Below are 21,941 nucleotides of genomic sequence, written 5' to 3'. Positions count from 1 at the left end.
AATATCTTCTTTGTATATGTTCTATTATCTAGTATACCCCTTTTTTAAACATTTTTTTTAAAATATATATATATATTTTTTATATATGTATTGTCCTATTTATGATCATATTCCCTTCTCTCATCCACATGTATTGGGTTTTGTAAATATGTTTATTTTGCTGCTCTTTTTTATATATACTTATAATATTTATATTACCATATTTATATATCCATATGCTTATTATAATCTTATGGGTCTACATGTTTGGTATATGCTTTTTACATATCTAATTACCAATTGTTTTATGGTGTATGTTATTACATCCTTTCAAATTGTACAGATATCCACTTTTTCCAACTAGTATTCAACCTCCTCTCTGTTATTATGCTTTTTTTAGCATTGAATTTCTCAGTTGTATACCCCAAATTTTTATTATGTTCTTTTTATATTATTTGCCTCATTACCATTATGCCTATTTCAGTACTCTCCCAGGTATTTACTACTTATATTCTTATTCATTACTTTATATTCCATCTAATACTTATGATTAAGGTAACGATATTTGCGTTCCATACGTGGAACGCATAGTCATTCACGTCCCCAGTGCACCACGTCATTTCCGGTGCGACATTTCTAGCATTTTTTCATTACGACCAAATAGCAATATACCTATCACGGTCTTTTATCTATATATGTTTTACCATATTCATTCTATTACTTTGCTCTACTGGAACGCAATGCTACTATTCTTGTAGCGTTTACGTTCCACTTGTGGAACACATACGAAACCACGGTGACCCAATGCCGCGTCACTTCCGGTGTGATGCGAGCGGTTCACCGATGGTTACAGGAAGCAAGAAACTCGCGGTTTCCTTTTTCCTTTTTTGTTCACGTCACTTTCTCACAAGGTTGGGGTTCCTTGTATTGGTCACTGCAGCCTATTTTCCACATAGCGAGCGCCCAACTCATCCATTTTTTGTATATCCCAAGAATATTGCTGAACTGAAACAGTTCTGTAAAGAGGAATGGTCAAGAATTACTCCTGACCGTTGTGCACGTCTGATCTGCAAATACAGGAAATGTTTGGTTGAAGTTATTGCTGCCAAAGGAGGTTCAACCAGTTATTAAATACAAGGGTTCACATACTTTTTCCACCTGCACTGTGAATGTTTACATGGTGTGTTCAATAAAAACATGGCAACATTTCATTCTTTGTGTGTTATTAGTTTAAGCAGACTGTGATTGTCTATTGTTGTGACTTAGATGATGATCAGATCACATTTTATGACCAATTTGTACAGAAATCCATATCATTCCAAAGGGTTCACATACTTTTTCTTGCAACTGTATATATATATATATATATATATATATATATATATATATATATATATATATATATATATATATATATATTGGTAAAATAACAGAGTATTGCAGTATGCAATGATATATTTTTTTATGGGATTAACATAATATTTCAAAGACAAGCTTTCCAGAGTTTTCCTCTCTCCCTCAGTCTAAAGCAATACTGATCAATCTGATAGAGTTTTACACTTAAAACAATTGATGTTAGAAAAGGGAAAGGGGTGAGTGGGGTTTCATAAATAGAAGAGGATGTGCCTGAAAATGAAAGGTACAGATTGGTGGAGAATAGCTAGGAAATTTAAATAAACAGAGGAAAGTCAACAAGCTAGTTAAGCCCTGAAGGACTGTGCCAAATGTACACATGATCAAAACAAAACATAAACAAGACCTGGAATTTGACTATATGTCTGTTCAACTGTAATTCTCCTCTTTTATATTAAGTGCACCCACACTTATTATATATCATTTTATTCAGGGGAAACAGGGCTTTCATTTAACATCAAATGTTTAGCCAAATTTAGCGTTCATATTTGTTTTTGTGTGAAAAATGCAAAAAACTAAATTGAATGCTAATTCTGGCCAGTGTTTGTGACTAAGTGGCTACTAAAAAAGACTGGACATACCCTATTTGCAATTCCTTGGGTTGTCTACTTTTGCACATGGTATGCCATCATGGGGGAAATTCTTGTTCCTGGGCTACCATACGGTCTCATAAGCAACATAACCGATCGGGCAAATTTCAATGTGAAAAAAAGGAAACTCAAGCCTTATATTTGACTCAGCAACTATTGAAAACACCAGAAAACATGTACATGGGGGTTACTGTTATACTCAGGAGACTTTTCCGTACACAAATATTAGTGTTTCAAAATAGTAAAGTGTATCACAACAATAATATCGTCAGTGGAAGAACAGTTTGTGTGTGAAGAATGCAAAAAGCTGCATTTTTACTGACGATATCATTATTGTGATATGTTTTACTGTTTTTAAACACTAATATTTGTGCTCAGCAAAGTCTCCCGAGTAAAACAGTACCCCCCATGTACAGGTTTTATGGTGTTCTAGAATGTTAAAGGGTTAAATATAGGGTTTGCGAGCCAAATTCTCTGGACTTTCAGCCTGGGTTGTCAGACAGGTCCCTCAAATTGTAATAAATGAAATGACTTGATTATGTAAAATATTATATAAATATATTTGTAGAATTTAAATATATATATGCATATTAAGATGTATGTCATTCTAAATGTATTTTGAATTTAATATATATGTATATTAATATCAAAATACAGTTAGAAAAAATTTCAACTGGTATATAATTTTTGTAATTATTATTTTTTCAGTTTTTTTTTCATTTTTCTAAATTTATTTATTGATTTTTATTATATTCTATGTGTATTTTAATATTAATATATACATATATATGTATATATATTTATAGATATAAAATATTAAAAAACACTTTTATTAATGGTGCATGTATTTGTATGTGCATATAAAAGTACTTAGATCATATATATATATATATATATATATATATATATATATATATATATATATATATATATATGATCCTAGTACTTTTATTTACTTTATTAAACCTTTCATTAACTTTCTAAACTTTTTTACAGGCAGTAGGGGGACTGCCTGAGAACTCAGACAGGCCCCCTGCAGGCACTGCATTAGCCGGCTTTTCCGGCCATGTGATCGCAAGGACCCGCGATCACATGGCCGGGTGGGGCCGGATCGGGCAGATGGGGTGTGCCTAAGCTCCCAGGCAGACCCCAGGATCGTGACCTCGGGGGAACAGTGGGGACCCGGTGAGTACAAAGGACGGTTGGGGACGTTCTATGCCGCCCGCCAGCTTTAACCCCTTAAGGACCAAACTTCTGGAATAAAAAGGAATCATGACATGTCACACATGTCATGTGTCCTTAAGGAGTTAAAGGGACACTACACCAGAACAACTACAGCTTATTGAATTTGTTCTGGTGAGTAGAATCATTACCTTCAGGCTTTTTGCTGTAAACACTTTTCAGAGAAAATGCAGTGTTTACATTACAGCCTAGTGATAACTTCACTGGCCACTCCTCAGATAGCTGCTAGACATCCTTCCTGGGCCATGGCTGCCTAAAATGCATCCACACATTTAGTATCTCCTCCCTCTGCATGCAGACACTGAACTTTCCTCATAGAGATTCATTGATTCAAATAATCTCTATGAGGAAATGCTGATTGGCCAGGGCTGTGTTGGAATTGTGCTGGCTCTGCCCCTGATCTGCCTCCTTGTCAGTCTCAGCCAATCCTATGGGGAAACATTGTGTTGGATCAGGCCACCACTTCTGATGATGTGTCACGTATTCATCCACTTATACAAATGTGGTTAAGGACATTTACTGTCCACACAGGAAAAGTTGTGCCGAGCAACAACCAAATCCACAGAAGGGTTAATGCTGAGCAGCAATTATGCAAATGGGAACCTGGTAACTGCTTTGGGGTCAAAGGGCGATTACAGCCTATCAGATCTAGAGGAGGGGTATTTAGGCCCAGTTCTCATCCTGCTCAGTGCCCTGTCGTGGTTTCCCTTGTGGTTGTCCGAGAGCGCGTTATTGATTCTGGTAATTCTGGTTATTTGACTTTGGCATTGTTTTTGACTTCCCTGTATTCTGGCATCCCTGACTCCTGTCTTTTCCTTATCGTTGTGTCTCTTTCTGTTTCCCTTGACCTCGGCTATTCCTGACTATTCTTTGGTACGTTAGTCCGGACATTCTAAGGTCCGGTTTACGTTACCTATCAGTCCTCTGTGTTATACAATTCTACATGCTGGATCATTCTGTAATCCTGACATGATGTCAGAGGTCAGAGGAAGTTCACAGGCAGAGGCAGCAGCTTCAGACTTGAATTCATGTAAGATTTTACTATCTTTAGGGAGGCAAAGGGGGCCAAGCGGGCTATATAGTAGTTTACTACTATAGGGTCAGGAATACATGTTTGTGTTCCTGACCCTTTAGTGCTCCTTTAACCCCTTAAGTTCACAGCTTCAGAAGCTTGTCTCATGGACAAAGGTCATTTTTGCATTTTTTTGCTGTTTGTATTCAAACGTAATTTGCATCTCTGTCATTTATTGCACCAACACATATTATACATTGTTTTTTAGAGGGCAAACAGGGTTTTATGTTTTATATTTTGATGTCACATATACATAAATACATTCTCATTAATTATATAAAAATGCCAAAAAATTGGAAAAAAATATATTTTTTTCACAGTTTTGGCAATAATAGTATGTGCATAATATGTCCAGCTTAGAAAAAGTAATTAAAAATAAATTAATTTATGTGTCTTGATTTATAGAGTACATCATATGTATAGGATTTCAGCTTATTTTGAAAGCTACAGGTCACAAAATATAAGGACTAAAATACAATTTCTATTTGCAACAATTTTAGAATTTGGTATGTTTGTCTTGTAGGTTTAGTAGCCATCACAGAAAACAAAATTGACACACAAAAGTATATATTTATATAAAGTAGACATCAAAGGCTAGTTACCTGACACTTTTTGCGTAGCCATTTCATCGGCAATTTTTGCTAAATGTTGAAGTAAAATTGTGTTTTTTCTCTATTTTAGCATATACACATATAACAAGGTTATTGTAATGTGTATTTCGTAAAGCTGGTGTGTGCTATTCCTGCACAGAACCCCATATTGTGTTCCGCTATATCTGCTGAGTATAACAATACCCCCATTCTGTAAAGCCACAGTGCCATATAAGAGACAAGGCTATTTCAGTTTCTATAGTTGGAATTTTTCTTAGATGGATTTGACGGGCCTATGTCTCATTTTAGGGTATTATAGCAGTGTGACTGTTCAAATAACCCACAAAGGGCTTTCATTTGATAAAGCAGACACCCCAGGGTATCTTATATGGTGTATATTGTGCCTTAACTTGTCAACATTTTTTCACCAATTTATGTCAATGTTTGTGGTGAGGGGGAGGGGAAATGGCATTTTTACATATATGTTGTATTCTTACACTTAATATTCACCACTGTCATAAAAATCCCCAAATTATACTCAGTTACACATTCTGACTAATGTCCCAATATATGACCTAGACACTATCTTGTGAAGTTACAGTGCTGTAAAAGAGATATGACAAGTTCAGGTTTTTAAGTGTGAATTTTCATGGAGAGTTCTGTGCGTCTGTGTCCCACTTTGGAGCACTTGAACTTGAACAGGCTACATATTACAACTACACCATAAAGGCATACCATTTCTTAAAGACGACATCCCAGGGTATTTGAAAAGGCATATTTTGAACCTTAGCATGGGATAATTTTTCTGCTAGCTTGTACCAAGTGTAGTAGTAATAAGCATTTTTATGCCTTTTTGACACATACAGTGAGTTTGCACAGTATATTTTGCAAATCATATATGTGCTATGACTGTATAATACTTCATATGTTGCTCAGCTATACCCCTGTATGTACCTTTGCCAGGTATATGTGGACATCGGAGGGGCATATTTTAGACACAGCCATTCCAGTTTTTTTCAAACCTTGATTTTTTTTTTTTATTCTTTATTTTTGTTGCGCAGGTGGGTACAACGATATTGACAGACGCCACAACAGCGTATATGTGCATATAAACAAGCAAAACAGTGGCATTGATATGTGCGCATTTTTTGATTTTTGAATACAGGCTTTTGTTAAGCACCACAACTGCTTTCATATATATGCCTACAGGCTTAACATTGGCGTGAGTGTGTGCACTTTTTAAAAAAAATTGCAAACTAAATAATAACATGTTGAACATAAATGATGAGTTGCTGTAGATTACTGCCGTATAGTAAATGCTTGAGCTTACGTGTCAGTGGGAACAACTAGGTAGGAGCATCAAACTGAGAGATATCTGGCATGCAGGTGATAAGATGATTAAGTAATCGTTATGCACTATAAGAGATATGGCATGAGATTAGGCTTAAACAGTGCAAGTATCTCTCGGTAGGGCAGTTGAAGTTAAAACAAACCTCAGTACAAAGCATTGTGTGTTAAGGTTGATTAGGCTTACGCTTTCTCTAAGTGGGGTAGACTGATAAACAACATAATATGACAGTTGGTCAACTTTGCACAGAGACTACACAGTTTAGAATTTATGTAGAATAGGAGACTTGCTAGTCAAGGCTGCTTAAGTAGTAAGAAACAATAGTAATAGAGTGGACTGTGAGCAATAATAACGTAATAGAGTGGACTGTGAGTATAGAGGACATAGGTAACAAGCTCTCTAGCTCTGCATTACACTTTCTATTATAAATTTTAAATTCAAGCATTCCGCAGCAGCATAGATGATATGTTCAGCGGTGACATCAGCCTGGGTTAAGAGGAGCTGTTAAGTGGCGTAAGTCTCCATGGGAAGTGGGCTACGGGCCCCTGGTATCGTTAGAGTCAGCCAATGCCCAGTGTCGGTGCAGTTGGGGAATCTAGTAGTGTTGCAAAATCAGAATGCGTCAAGGCCCCTCCACAGCCCCAGACCCGAGTGAAGATCTGTGTCATAATGCCTCGAGTCCGGCTGCATGGGAGATCTGCTGCCCTCTCTATCAAGGGAGTACAGAGGCTTCTAGTGGTCTGCCTCCGTGGATGGCAATGGGTCTTTAGTCGCTGTGGCCTGTGTGATGGGGTACTGTGCCTGGTGGCCATGGGTTTATGTAGGTGTCTAGTAAGGGGTACAGGTGCTGTGGCTCCAGCATACCTCGTTTTACTCCTACCCCTTTACCTTCCTGGGTTAATGTTGAAGCTGACATTCTGGCCTCTAGCCGTGCCCAGAAGTGCTCAAAGATTAGATCCAGTCGCTGTAGCATTTTGTCAGCCGTGTTTGGGTGAGCGGTTTCAGCCTGCTGTGGCTTGTGCGCTTGTGTTGGGTGCTCGGACGCCATCTTGTGAGTGCAGGTTTCGATCTCAGCTCGTGCCGTGTCAGGCAGCTGCTTGAGTATTTGGAGCTAGCCCGAGGGGACCGGGATAACCCTCACCGGTGGGGGGGGAAGGGGGGGCAGGAGTGTTCAGTCGCCTCACGTTCAGGCAAAGCACTAGGAGAGCGGCCGACTCTCCTCGGTGCAATCGCCGTAGGCCGCAGGACCTTCAGCCAGACAATCCAGTGTCGGGGAGGCTCGTGAGAGGTATCTCCAGATGCACCATCGACCCCGGTATTGGGTAATTGCTTCCCTGCTAGCTGAAATTGATTTGGCTTTTAAATAAGCCGCTAAAATAGCTGTAAGACGCAGGAGCTCTTGTGGCACGCGTCTGCTCTGCTTGTTGGTCAAGCTCCTCCCCAACTTTAACTTTTTACGCTGTGTCCATGTCCCATTTTAGCAGGCTATATAATCCAGCTACCCCATAAAGGCATACTATTTCTTAAAGAAGACATCCCAGGGTATTTCAAAAGGCATATTTTGAACCTTAGCGTGGGATAATTTTTCCGCTAGCTTGTACCAAGTGTAGTGGTAATAAGCGTTTTTCCTGCCTTTTTGACACACAAAGTGAGTTTGTACAGTATATTTTGCAAACCTTATGTGTGTTACGACTGTATAATACTACATATGTTGCTCAGCTATGTCATCTGAGTACAGCAATACCCCCGTATATACCTTTGCCAGGTATATGTGGATGTTGAAAGGGAACATTTGAGATGCAGCCATTCAGTTTTTTTTCTAACTTTGAAGTTTTACGCTGTGTCCATGTTACATTTTAGAGTAGTTTAGATGGTTGGTTATTAAAACTTCCCCACAAACACATACTATGTATTAAAGAATACACCCTGGGGTAATTCAAAAGGCATATTTTGAACCTTAGCGAGGGATAATTTTTTTCTCTAGTTTGTTCCAGGTGTAGTGGTAATGAGCATTTTTAAATGTATTTTTTACTGTTTTAAACTTTTTTAAAACTTACTAGTTTTTAAACTGTTTTTTTTTTTGCTTATTCATTTTTTAAACTTTCCTAAACTTTCCTAAACTTTCTTAAAGCTTTTGTTTTACAGATTTACCATTTTTATAAGCTTTTTCTTTACCGTTAACCCCTAACAAGCAGTAAGCAACACTAACAGGAAATTCCCCAATTTACCATAACTTCCACCCACCCCAGCTAGCAAAATATATAATTTTAATATATTTAAATTAATTGATAAAGTAAAGTTAACCTTTGAGGGTTACAAAAACTAAAAGTTGACCCTCAAGGGTTAAAAAAAAAATCAGATCACAGTAAAATGTAGTCCCTGCCAATTGATCACTGTAGTCAGTAGTAAGTGATCAATTGGCAGGGAAGGGGTTAATTTTATTAAAGCAGGGAAAAGGGGGGTGGGATTTCACTTTAACTTTAGTTTTTTTTTTTTACACAGGGAGAAGATCAGCAGTGATCGTCTCCCTGCTCTTCACACTGACCGCAGAAGAGCAGGGATGCGGATCGTCCCTGCAGCACATGTGCTCGCTGTGACAGCCTGTCAGAGCAATCACTGCTGCAGAGACAGCGCGATCGGGTGCTCCCAGTCTGCATCGAATACAGAGGCAGACCGGAGGAGCGTTAACCCCGCGATTTCCACGATTGTGGCGATCTGGGGTTAACTTTACCGCATGACGGACCTGGTCCGTCATTCGCCGTTAACAGTTTCCCAGGTCCGTCATTCGTCAATAAAGGGTTAAGGTCTGCCCGAAAAAGGACGGCATAGAATGCCAACTGTCTTGAAGGGGTTAAAAAGAAAAAGAAAAAAGAAAAAGAAAAAAGCAAAGTAGGGCTGTACAGCTGCATATATTTATGTGTGTATATATATATATATATATATATATATATATATATATATATATATATATATATATATATATATATATATATATATATAGATCAAATAAAGGTGAAGCAGGAGTATTGAAATAATCAAAACAGTTTTTTCCAGTGTATATATATATATCTTACAGTTTTTCATAATACATTTGTGCAGATTTGCCATTAACTTGTGCACTAGTATCAATTTTCAATTTAATGGGTACTTTTTATGAGCTCAAAAGAATCTCCCCATATAATTCATCTTGTCATTTTTATTTTTATCTACCATAGCATGCCATATTGTAATTTAACTGTTGGCATAGATTGTTGTATTTTGTTATGCTATCAATGCACATTATGGCAAAATTATAAGAGTTTTGGCATTTGTGACTTGCTTGTGGACAGTGTGCAGTTCTAGTGCACTGCATGGCACATTTATTAGACATTCTGTGCAGATCTGCAGCATTCTACAGATTTAATTTGCAATGTTTCTTGTTACTTTCATTTTGCTTATGCTCCGTGTGCAAAGATCCTGTGTCTGTGTAACTATGAAGTAATTGCATGTGAGCTCAGGTTATTTTCTATGTTTGCACTATTTTTATTGCAATGTCAAGTGTGAGGTCTTTTTACAAAAGTCATTTTTTCTGTACCTCCCTAGAATTAGATCCCATCAGAATTCTTTCTTTTATCATGCCATGACAGTTGTCAAAAGCAGAGTATTCTACTATTAAGTGCAGTTGAGTGGCTCATTCATCTACCGATTTTTTTTAATCCTGATTTCTGTCATAGAACAGTTTCTCTGTGTACTAGTGTTTTTCTTAGGATTGCAGCATGCTTCAAACTTTTCAAATAAAGAAAAAAATACAAATAAATATATACATATATTATATATATATGTAAAAAAAACAGATACAGTTTGTATCTTGTAATACCTTTTTTATTGAACTAACAGAAATTTTTAATGACAAGCTTTCAGGAGAACCTCCCTTTCTCAAGTCTAAAGCATTTCTGAGCAAGACGACACATAGAATTCAAAGTTGTGTTGTGATACAGGGGTTAAAGCAACATGTGCAGATAAGACATAGGTTTCAAAGAAAATAGACATCATTCTTGCAGAGGGTCCTAAATATATTGTGTGAAGATCACATTGTGAGGGGGGAGAGAGAGAGAGAGAAAACACAAGCAAGCAGTGCAGAAGATGGTGCTAGAAGGGGAAAGTAAAAACAAAATAATTACTTATATTAAGAATGTATGAATTCCCATCCAAGAGCTACAGGATATGGATTAAGGCCTATATCCAGCATACACAGAAACACACACAATCTATATAGTGTAAATATACAAGTATACACAAGCACATACACAATATACATAAGTACATACAAAATTATACATATAAATACAACCGATTGCACAAATATGTGTATATGCACACCTATACATACATTCGTATATTGATAGGATAAATATATCATTGGAATGCATTTTAAAATGTTTATACAAATAACAGAACAGTAAGACAATGCTGGGGGAGTGTTCATGTAAAGTGTTGGTAGTGGGACGGGAAACACAAATCAATGTTTAGTCCTCTATTCTTTCTGTTAAACAATTGGATCATTCTGGCTTCAAAAGTTTTTCTTTCTTGGGTATTTTTAAAACCCCCTTTCAGTACTTTGATATTTATGTCCTTGATTGAGTGGCCAGGCTGGGTAAAATGGTGTCCCACAGGAGTGCATTATGATTTTTCTTTGTGGTGTTTAATGGAGTGTCTGTGCATATTCATTCTGCCATTTAATTGCTGGGTGGTTTCCCCAATGTTGCATCGTAGGTGGCATTTGGTGCATTGAATCATGTATACCACATTGCTGGATGTGCAGGAGTATAATCCTATAATGCTGTAGGTTTTATTGTTGTGTGTGGATGTGTTGTCTGTGCATATGTGCTGGCACAGTGTGCTACAAGATTTTTTTTTTCTATTGACTGGTCTCATTTTCTTTAATCTTCCTATCAGTGGGCAGTTTCCTTTTTATTAATGTTTGTTGGAAGTTTGATGGTTGTCTGAAGGCCAAAATGGGTGTTTCAGAGCAAATGTTTTTCAGAGTCTCATCTTCTGTTAAAATTGGTTGTAATTATTTTATGATTTTCCGTATTTCCTCAAGAGCTGGGTTGTAGGTGACAACGAGTGGACTCGTGTAGATAGTTTTTTCTCTCTGTAGTGTAGCAGGAGCATGCATGGAGTTTTTACTGCAGAGTTGATTTGTTTGGTAATAGTCTTTGGTTTGTAGCCTTTCTGTCTCATAGATTGGGAGAGTACATTTAGATGGGAATTACAGTCATTAGGGTCAGAGCATGTGCGATGGTACCTAGTTGCTTGGCTGTAGATGATACTTTTTAGTATGGGAGGGATGGAAGCTGGAGCTGTGAAGGTAACTACATCTGTCTGTGGGTTTTCTGTAAACCAAGGTGTGAATTGTGCCATTATTACATGTCACAGTGGTGCTTAGAAAATTCACAGATGTAGAAGAATATTCAATTTTTAGTTTGATTGATAGATGGAATGAGTTAAAAGAGTTATGGAATTGTATCAGTTTTTCTTTGCTTTCAGTCCAAATTATGAAGATATTATCGATATACAGGGAGTGCAGAATTATTAGGCAAATGAGTATTTTGACCACATCATCATCTTCATGCATGTTGTCTTACTCCAAGCTGTATAGGCTCGAAAGCCTACTACCAATTAAGCATATTAGGTGATGTGCATCTCTGTAATGAGAAGGGGTGTGGTCTAATGACATCAACACCCTATATCAGGTGTGCATAATTATTAGGCAACTTCCTTTCCTTTGGCAAAATGGGTCAAAAGAAGGACTTGACAGGCTCAGAAAAGTCAAAAATAGTGAAATATCTTGCAGAGGGATGCAGCACTCTTAAAATTGCAAAGCTTCTGAAGCGTGATCATCGAACAATCAATCGTTTCATTCAAAATAGTCAACAGGGTCGCAAGAAGCGTGTGGAGAAACCAAGGCGCAAAATAACTGCCCATGAACTGAGAAAAGTCAAGCGTGCAGCTGCCAAGATGCCACTTGCCACCAGTTTTGCCATATTTCAGAGCTGCAACATCACTGGAGTGCCCAAAAGGACAAGGTGTGCAATACTCAGAGACATGGCCAAGGTAAGAAAGGCTGAAAGACGACCACCACTGAACAAGACACACAAGCTGAAACGTCAAGACTGGGCCAAGAAATATCTCAAGACTGATTTTTCTAAGGTTTTATGGACTGATGAAATGAGAGTGAGTCTTGATGGGCCAGATGGATGGATTGGTAAAGGGCAGAGAGCTCCAGTCCGACTCTGACGCCAGCAAGGTGGAGGTGGAGTACTGGTTTGGGCTGGTATCATCAAAGATGAGCTTGTGGGGCCTTTTCGGGTTGAGGATGGAGTCAAGCTCAACTCCCAGTCCTACTGCCAGTTTCTGGAAGACACCTTCTTCAAGCAGTGGTACAGGAAGAAGTCTGCATCCTTCAAGAAAAACATGATTTTCATGCAGGACAATGCTCCATCACACGCGTCCAAGTACTCCACAGCGTGGCTGGCAAGAAAGGGTATAAAAGAAGAAAATCTAAGGACATGGCCTCCTTGTTCACCTGATCTGAACCCCATTGAGAACCTGTGGTCCATCATCAAATGTGAGATTTACAAGGAGGGAAAACAGTACAACTCTCTGAACAGTGTCTGGGGGGGCTGTGGTTGCTGCTGCACACAATGTTGATGGTGAACAGATCAAAACACTGACAGAATCCATGGATGGCAGGCTTTTGAGTGTCCTTGCAAAGAAAGGTGGCTATATTGGTCACTGATTTGTTTTTGTTATGTTTTTGAATGTCAGAAATGTATATTTGTGAATGTTGAGATGTTATATTGGTTTCACTGGTAAAAATAAATAATTGAAATGGGTATATATTTGTTTTTTGTTAAGTTGCCTAATAATTATGCACAGTAATAGTCACCTGCACACACATATATCCCCCTAAAATAGCTATAACTAAAAACAAACTAAAAACTACTTCCAAAAATATTCAGCTTTGATATTAATGCGTTTTTTGGGTTCATTGAGAACATGGTTGTTGTTCAATAATAAAATTAATCCTCAAAAATACAACTTGCCTAATAATTCTGCACTGCCGGTAGTGATAGTATTTGTAAGGTTTGGTGTGCTGTATTTCTAGGAATCTCTGTTCTAGATCTGCCATAAACAGGCTAGCATACTGGGGTGCCATCTTAGTAACCATAGCATTGCCCATGGTTTGTAGGTAAACCTTGTTGTTAAAACTGAAATAATTTTATTAAGACACGGAGGCTCCTATTATGCTGCACTCTTTCTTTATTTCCCTCAGCAGCAAAGAAAAAACTTTATAGATATAAGAGTAGTAACATTAACAGTCTTAGGTGTATTCTTCCTAGTAACAGGAACAGCCAATCAGGTTCCACTTCTCCAGCATAATAGGCTCTGTCAGCCAATCCTGTTCCTCTTTCTTTGCTGCTCCCTCAGTTAAGTATACCTGATCCCTCAGCTCCTTAACTGTGGGATTATTATTATCATTTTACTATTATTAATTTTTATTATTATTATTATTACTATTCATTATTATTCTTACTATTAGTATTATACCGTTATGTGTATTTTACTGTTAGTTTAATTCATTTATTGATTCATTCTCATTTCACTATATTTTTCTTGCCTTCAATCTTTTCCGCGGTCCAGCCTGTCCCCAGAGCCTAATTAACGAGCGGCTCGGGGACGCCGACTGGAGCCGCATTCGGCGCTTCGCGCCCCCCTTTCATTACTGGCGCCGTGAGGGGCCGCCATCCGCGGAGCTCACAGAGCTCAAATGCCGGTTCCCTGCTCGGGGCGCTGGAATGTGTACACTTTATAGTGATCACACATTCGCCGCGAGCACAACTTACCGGCTAAATCTCCCTATTCTTTCCATCTCTGCCGCCCGCGGCGGCCATTTTATTTGCCTTCCCGCGCTCACACACAGCTCCACCCCCAACGTCCGCACCTCGGAGTTGGGTTAAAGCTGTAGTGGCGGTCGGACGGCTCTTTGCTCCCTCCTTGCTATTTTCCTACTTATTACCTGGGAATCTTCCATTTTTGGTCAGACAATTACTGCTGTTAGTCTAAAGTTTATGTGAGTAATTCATTTATTGTTCTTAAAGGTATATTGTTTTTCCTTTGGGTTAATCAACCCATTTTAGTTTCAGCTCAGATATTATTATTACTACCAGTGTCATACTAAGCATGCCTGGTGAGAAAGATTTACCCACCCCTTCTGGGTCCCTTGTCACCAAACCAGGGAGTGTTAAAACACCCACAGGGGTATCTGAAATTGGAGCGGCTAACCCCGCTGATTTTGCTCCCACTGCTGGTATGCAGTCTCTGATTGACGACACTATGTCTCATGTTATGACTAAGGCCCTCACATCGGCCATGGGATTGATGTCTGAATCTTTCTCGCAGACTCTTACACAGGCTCTGCTTGAGGCACAGAAATCGTCTCAGCCGACCGTTACCCAGGCCTTGCCAGTAGTGGTCCCTTCACAACCTCACACTGGCCGTAAGGCCACTGCAAAAACCAAACACTCTTCAATCTCACAGATGGACAGCTACAAACCTGTCACAGATGGCGCGCCTAATATACCACCGCGCAAAAGAGCCACTAGCCGGGCAAAATCGGCTAGGTTATGGAAACGGGCAAAAGCCCAACTAGATTCTGAGTCAGATCTCAGCGAGATTGAAGAGGAAATCTGCATGGATACTGAGGATCCATCAGATCCCGAATCCGATGATATGGTCGAGGACCATGGCCTCAGAGAGCATAATACGCCTCCATCTGAATCGTTTGACATGGAGCTTAAGGTCCCAGACGATGCAAACAAATTAGTTGACCCCTATGGGGAACCTCTGTTCGACCCCGATGACCTACGTCATCCAAGGTCAGCAGACTGGTCCCCTTCGGCCCATGTGGCCAAATACGTTGCATCAAGGACTCGCAAGCCTTTAAATAAGGCAACACGCAATAAGCTACGGGCAGAATGCCCACGCCCTACTGTCCCGGACGAGGCCTGCAGAACACCTGCAGTAGACCCAAAAATCATCCAATTCCTGGGCAAGACTGGCTGGAAGCCTAATAAGGGCCTTGATTTCTCCCTGCGCAATTGCCAGGATAAATTACTGGATATATTGGGCCCAGCAACCAAAATTTTTGATATGGTCGAAAACGACCAAGACTTAGATCGTACCACCATAAGTGGTTGGATTCAAAGAGTAATTTGCCTGATCGGCAATGCCAACTGTGCGATAGCCACAGAGCGTCGCAAGGCGATCTTATTAAAGATAGAGCCAAAATTGCTAAATATGGCTATTACCGAGCCGGGCACCCAGGCCCGTGGTCTCCTATTCGGAGACAATTATGTCAAGGAGCTTGGCTCCTTTGTACAGACTTTTACTGCCCTAGACAAGGCACAATCAAACATGCGCAGAGTTTTCCACCCTAAGGTTTTTGGTGGGGCTGGAAGAGCCAGGAGCCGTCTGTCCGGCCGTGTTAACAGGGGTTCATTCCGACAGAACCGAGGCTCCTACACTGGACAAACCTCCTTCACGGAGCACTGCAACACCCCGGCCTTCTTCCCACAACGTGGGCGGCCATGGGTTGCTCGTGGATCACGTGGCACCAGACCAAGCAGACGACCTTATGGTAAGTCATCTCCTACTTCCTTCTTCCCTAGGGGCAGTGGGGGGCAGACTCTGACATTTTTTCCATGTATGGTCACACATTTCATCAGATGCCTGGGTATTGAACACGGTAAGAGGGTACTCCTTAGAGTTCCTGTCCCTCCCAGTACAAATCTCCCCGCCACGGGGAATGTTATTCTCCCAACAAGACGCCTCCCTTGTTTCCAAGGAGGTCTCAGAATTGGCACACAAACAAGCCATCTTAGAGATCCCTATGACTACCCCAGGCTATGTGAGCAACCTATTCTTAGTTGCCAAGAAAGGCGGCGGCGTCCGCCCAGTGATAAACTTGAAACAGCCTCAACACTTTTATTGCCTACAACCATTTCAAAATGGAAGGCATACACTGCCTCCGAGATCTCCTCCAACCGTCAGACTGGATGGTCAAGTTAGACCTACAGGACGCCTACCTCACTATACCAATCGCACGTCAACACCAAAACTTCCTCCAATTCATATGGCAAGGAAGAAAATGGAGATTCGCCTGCCTCCCATTTGGACTATCCTCAGCCCCATGGTGTTTCACAAAGCTCCTGAAACCCGTGGTGGCTCTACTTCGAAGTCGAGGGGTTCGTCTAATAATCTACTTAGACGACATCATCATGGGTCAATCAAACCACATTATCAAGACCCATCTGACGTGGACTCAGAATCTCTTGCAGAACCTGGGTTTCCTTATCAATGGAAAAAAGTCCATCCTGACCCCTACACAACGCATAGAGTTCTTGGGCCTCGTAGTGGACTCTACTCTACAGACACTACACTTGCCGACTGCGAAATTGGCTACCATAAAGAAGGAAATCAGACGCACTCTGAAGATTCCCCTGATCTCCCTAAAACAATTGGCGAGAGTGATTGGCCTCTTGGCGGCCTCCATCCAGGCCATCTTCCTGGGCCCTCTACACTATCGAGCGCTACAGCGCCTACAAGCCTCTCATCTGAGAGACGGGTCCTCATACACGGACATGATCTCTCTGGACACAGAGGCAAAAACAGAACTCAGATGGTGGCTCTTCCATATGGAAGCATGGAATGGCCGGGCCATTTTTGGCACCACACCAGACATAGTAATAGAATCCGATGCGAGCTTGCACGGTTGGGGTGCACGCTGTGGCAATATCTCTACAGGTGGCAGATGGTCCGAAATGGAATCTACGCTTCACATCAATTGCCTAGAACTCCTGGCCGGTTCTTTTGCAATCCGCAGTTTCTCAACGACTCAAGCCCGATGTGCCATCCTATTGAAAATGGACAACATATCAGCAGTCCGTTATATAAATCATTTGGGCGGGATGAAATCCAAGGTCCTGGCGAATCTGGCATGAGACTTTTGGCAGTTCTGCCTGGCACAGGGCATCTCGGTCACAGCGGAGTACATCCCGGGCCTCTGCAATACAACGGCGGATTGGTACTCAAGGCACCTCAGGGATTCCAGCGACTGGCACTTGGATCCCAGGGTCTTTCAAGACATCCAATCCCTATGGGGCCCTCTGGACAAGGACTTGTTCGCCTCCCGTTTGAACAAACAACTCCCCAGATTTTTCAGTTGGAAACCAGACCCAGAAGCACTGGCAACAGATGCATTTACCCAAGACTGGTCCTACACAAGGAACTACGCGTTTCCTCCCTTTGCGTTGATTCCCCGATGCCTAATACACCTACGGCAACAGATGGGAACGACAGTGCTCGTGGCACCATTATGGCCGTCTCAACCATGGTTTCCTTCTCTGTTGGAAATGGTGGTAGACATACCCCGCACTCTCCCACACTTCGACTATCTTCTCCAAGACCCGGACGGGTCCCCTCACCCCCTGATTCAACAGGAATTACTGCATCTCACGGCATGGCTGGTTTTCGGGAACCCTACTCAATCGAAGGGGTTTCGGAATCAACTCTCCAACTTCTCGAGAGCGCATGGGCACCCAGCACGAGACAAACTTATAAATCTGCTTGGAGCAAATGGCACAATTGGAGCATGGAACGGAACCTGGATCCCATATCGACTCCTCTGAATTCGATCCTGCAGTTCTTAACTTCATTATTTGAAAACGGCAAAGCATACCGTACGGTGAACCTCTACAGATCGGCCATTTCGGACGCACACCAAGGCATCAATGGCTCACCGATAGGACGCCACCCATTGATATGCCGTCTCATACGCGGAATCACATTTGCACGACCCCCGCTACCACGCTATTCAGTGCTATGGGACGTCTCCACTATCCTCCTTTTCCTCGAATCTTGGCCGGATAATGCATCACTATCGTTGAAACAACTGTCGGCAAAACTGGTCATGCTCCTATGCCTCATATCCTGCAAAAGGGTCTCAGACGTTAGAGCGTTAGACATCACCGCACGGTCCTACACGCCAGAAGGGGTCTTTTGATATATCACGGAGAACAAAAAGCTCGACAAAGAGAGTGACATACCCAGCCTTTCCTGACAAGCCTCTCTTATGCCCGGTTAAATGCCTACAACTCTACGAAATGCGCACCATGACGTTGCGGGACCCAAATAAACACGAACTCTTCATCTCTTTCCAAAGACCACACCTACCGGTGTCTACCACAACCCTGGCCCGCTGGGTCAAATGGATCATGACTACGGCAGGAATTGACACCTCCATATTTTCTCCTCACTCCATACGAGGAGCAATGGCTTCCAAGGCCTCTTCCATGGGTTGTCGCCTGGAAGACATTTTGAAAGCGGCCGACTGGTCCTCAGAAACTACCTTCCGTGATTTCTACTTCAAACCAATACAACACTTCGCAGGAACTGTAGTTTCTCAGCTTTAAACCAGCATAATAGGAGCCTCCGTGTCTTAATAAAATTCAAGGATTTTACTATTACCATGACGTAAAGTCATGATTTTATTAATGACACGGAGGCGAGTATTATCCCTCCCTCCCACCCGGCGACGGTGGAAAGGTAGACGGGAGTTGGGTAAGTTGACCTACGGTAAGTCATTTTAACAGATTATTAAATTACAGTTATACTTGCAACCAGGTGAGTCTTCACTATGATAGTCCTTGTCTATATGTTCATCAATATGTACAAATTAAACTGTACCCCTTGGACAAACAATGACCAAACACTAGCTCAAATACCTATGATTATGCGTACACCCAGTTTGATGCTAAGGTATTACCATATTTCTCCTCTTTTACAGCCTAATCTACCCTACATCGAAAGGGAAAACTCCTTCCTGTACAGTTTCATGTTCGGTTGGACACTTTACTACTTCGGGACTGCAAATAAAGAGGAACAGGATTGGCTGACAGAGCCTATTATGCTGGAGAAGTGGAACCTGATTGGCTGTTCCTGTTACTAGGAAGAATACACCTAAGACTGTTAATGTTACTACTGTTATATCTATAAAGTTTTTTATTGCTGCTGAGGGAAATAAAGAAATCATGACTTTACGTCATGGTAATAGTAAAATCCTTGAATTATGTGTGAGGATGAATAGTGCAAGTTCTGTGATAATTCAGGGGCTATATTTTTGGTTGTCGGCATAAGAGAGGAAATGGAAACAAGCATTGATGCCATCTCTATGTGGAATGTTGCTGTACAGAGATTCTAGATCCATGGTACAAGGATGGTGTTAGCAGGGAGATTGGTGATTTGGCTGAGTTTGTTAAGGAAGTCTGTTGTGTCTTTTATGAAGCTGTTGGTGTTGGTGACTAGAGATTTTAGGGTATTTTCTACCAGTCCTGAGATCTGTTCTGTGAGAGTTCCCATTCCTGTAATTATGGGTCTTCCAGGATGATCTGTTTTGTGGATTTTGGTAAGCATTTAGAAAGTGCCCATGCATGGACTAGTTGGTATGAGTGATTGCAGTTCTAGATGCAAATTCTCAGGGAAGGATTTAATAAGCTCCCTAATTTGTAATGTAAATTCCTTGGTGGGGTCTTCCTTTAGTTTTCTATAGTATTTATCATCTGACAATTGCCTGTTCCCCTCTTTTATGTAGTCCTGGAGGTAATATGTATATTACTTCCAACTTATATTGATCACCTGGCACACCATGGTCTGCATATTTTACTATATTTATTTCCAATGCAAATGATTTCTGTTAATCTGTCCACTTATCACTATCAAGGTTTGTGAAGAGTGACTCCATGAGCTACCTTAATGTTGTCCACACACATATATATTGCCAGTATCAAAGTTCATAGGATGTTGCCATGATACTCATGTAAAAATAGTTTACCGCTGACAACACATAATGACCTTTAATTTCTATGCTGATGGCTATAAACTCTATGCCTATGTCTATTATCAAGAGAACACACCCACCCAGACTTCCCAACCATTCCGATTTTGGCATGACAGTCACAATTCTTGGGTCTAGTACAGTTTTCCTAACTTTGCTCCCTGGTTGACAACACAAGAGAGTGGGCCTGGATGATGGACAGGCAGCCTGAGATGTATTTACACCATGCTGACCAGCCAATCCTTTGAGTAGATCCATCCCCTTCCTCGATGTATCTGCACCCTTTGGATGGTGTCAGTGATACAATAGCTTCCTATTTTTCCATTTATTGGTTACTTTTCCTCAGTCAATCTAAAAAGGCTCTAAAAAGGGAAAAATGGCTCTTATCAGTGTATTGCAAAATATATAAATAATATTATTTTCCCATTTTCATTACTTTTTTGTTCACTCTTCTGATTCTGTTTCTGAACTGACATTTGTCTAAGCAGAACCAACATCCAACAAAATTGTGTGTGTCCTCAAAAATGTTCTATGTTTGGAAAAAAATATTTGGCAGAAGTAACATTTCTCGCTTTGTATAACTGTACTTTTTTATACAATACACAAGTTTTAAATACACTGTTTTTTCTTTGTTAAAAGATTAATTTATGAATGAATGTATGCTTGAATGTTTATGCATTTGCATATAAACTATCTGAAAGGGCATGAACAAGAATATCATTTGGCTAATTTATAGGTCTTGAGAAAAACCTCACCTTGCATATTAAGTACACTAATTACCAATATTAATTAAAGGAAATGCATATTTTAGTTGTGATGACAAGTTTTCCAAATTGTGTTTATCCTGTAGAGGACACTTTAGAGGATATGTAGTTAGTATAAAAATATTTATGTTCAATACAAAGCTCTTGCAGTCTGGCTTCTCAGACAGAACTTGACAAAATACTAATTTTAAGATTAGAAAAAGGATAATTCATGAACAATGTCCATGGCAATTCTTACCAAAATATTATTTTCTTGGCCATTTTGCATGGCAGCATCACTAATAAGGTTAATTCCTTATTAATTATGTCTAAATTGGACAGCAGTAATTATCAATTACATTTTTTTTACCTCCCCCTTCCTAGAGACTTCAGTCTGATTATAAAGTGCTCCAAGAAGAGTGGGAAGCTGATGCTGCCACGTAAATGGCCAGGAAACAAAAATCCCGGTAAGTATAGGTAAGAATTTCCATGTTTCCTGGCCAAAACAACAACGTCACTGATGGGTAATACCCAAGCCAGAAAGTAGGAGACTAATGAACTGCAATAAAATTAAATTTTAATAGAAAACTCAATTAGGATGGCACAAAAAACAAACGCTAACAACAAAAAGAACGTCCTGACTCTTATGAATATCCAATCAGTTTTGGTTAGCAAATGTAGTGTCAGATGTCCAAGAAGCCGCCTTGCAGATATTATCAGTAGGGACATTCACTCGTGCTGCCCTAGTAGTGGCTATTGCCCTTGTAGAATGAGGCCTAATAAAAGTTCCTCTTAGTCCCTGAGAAGAGAGTTATTTAGCAATTGCTTGAGAAAACAATCTGCTAATTTTGCAATAGAAGCTGCATTTCCTTTGCCTGTGTCCAAACTTTGCCTGTATTATGGTATCAGTGACTGAATCTGGAATACCCTGACTTGTTAACATCATTGTTCAAGAGAAATTCCATTAGCTTGAGTCTCTGTGGATCCAGATCCAGAATGGGGCCTTGATTGTGAAAAACCTGTCTTAA

Source organism: Pelobates fuscus, chromosome 4 (genome assembly GCF_036172605.1).
Source record: "Pelobates fuscus isolate aPelFus1 chromosome 4, aPelFus1.pri, whole genome shotgun sequence".
Lineage (NCBI taxonomy): Eukaryota > Metazoa > Chordata > Amphibia > Anura > Pelobatidae > Pelobates > Pelobates fuscus.
This window is presented reverse-complemented; position numbering follows the sequence as displayed.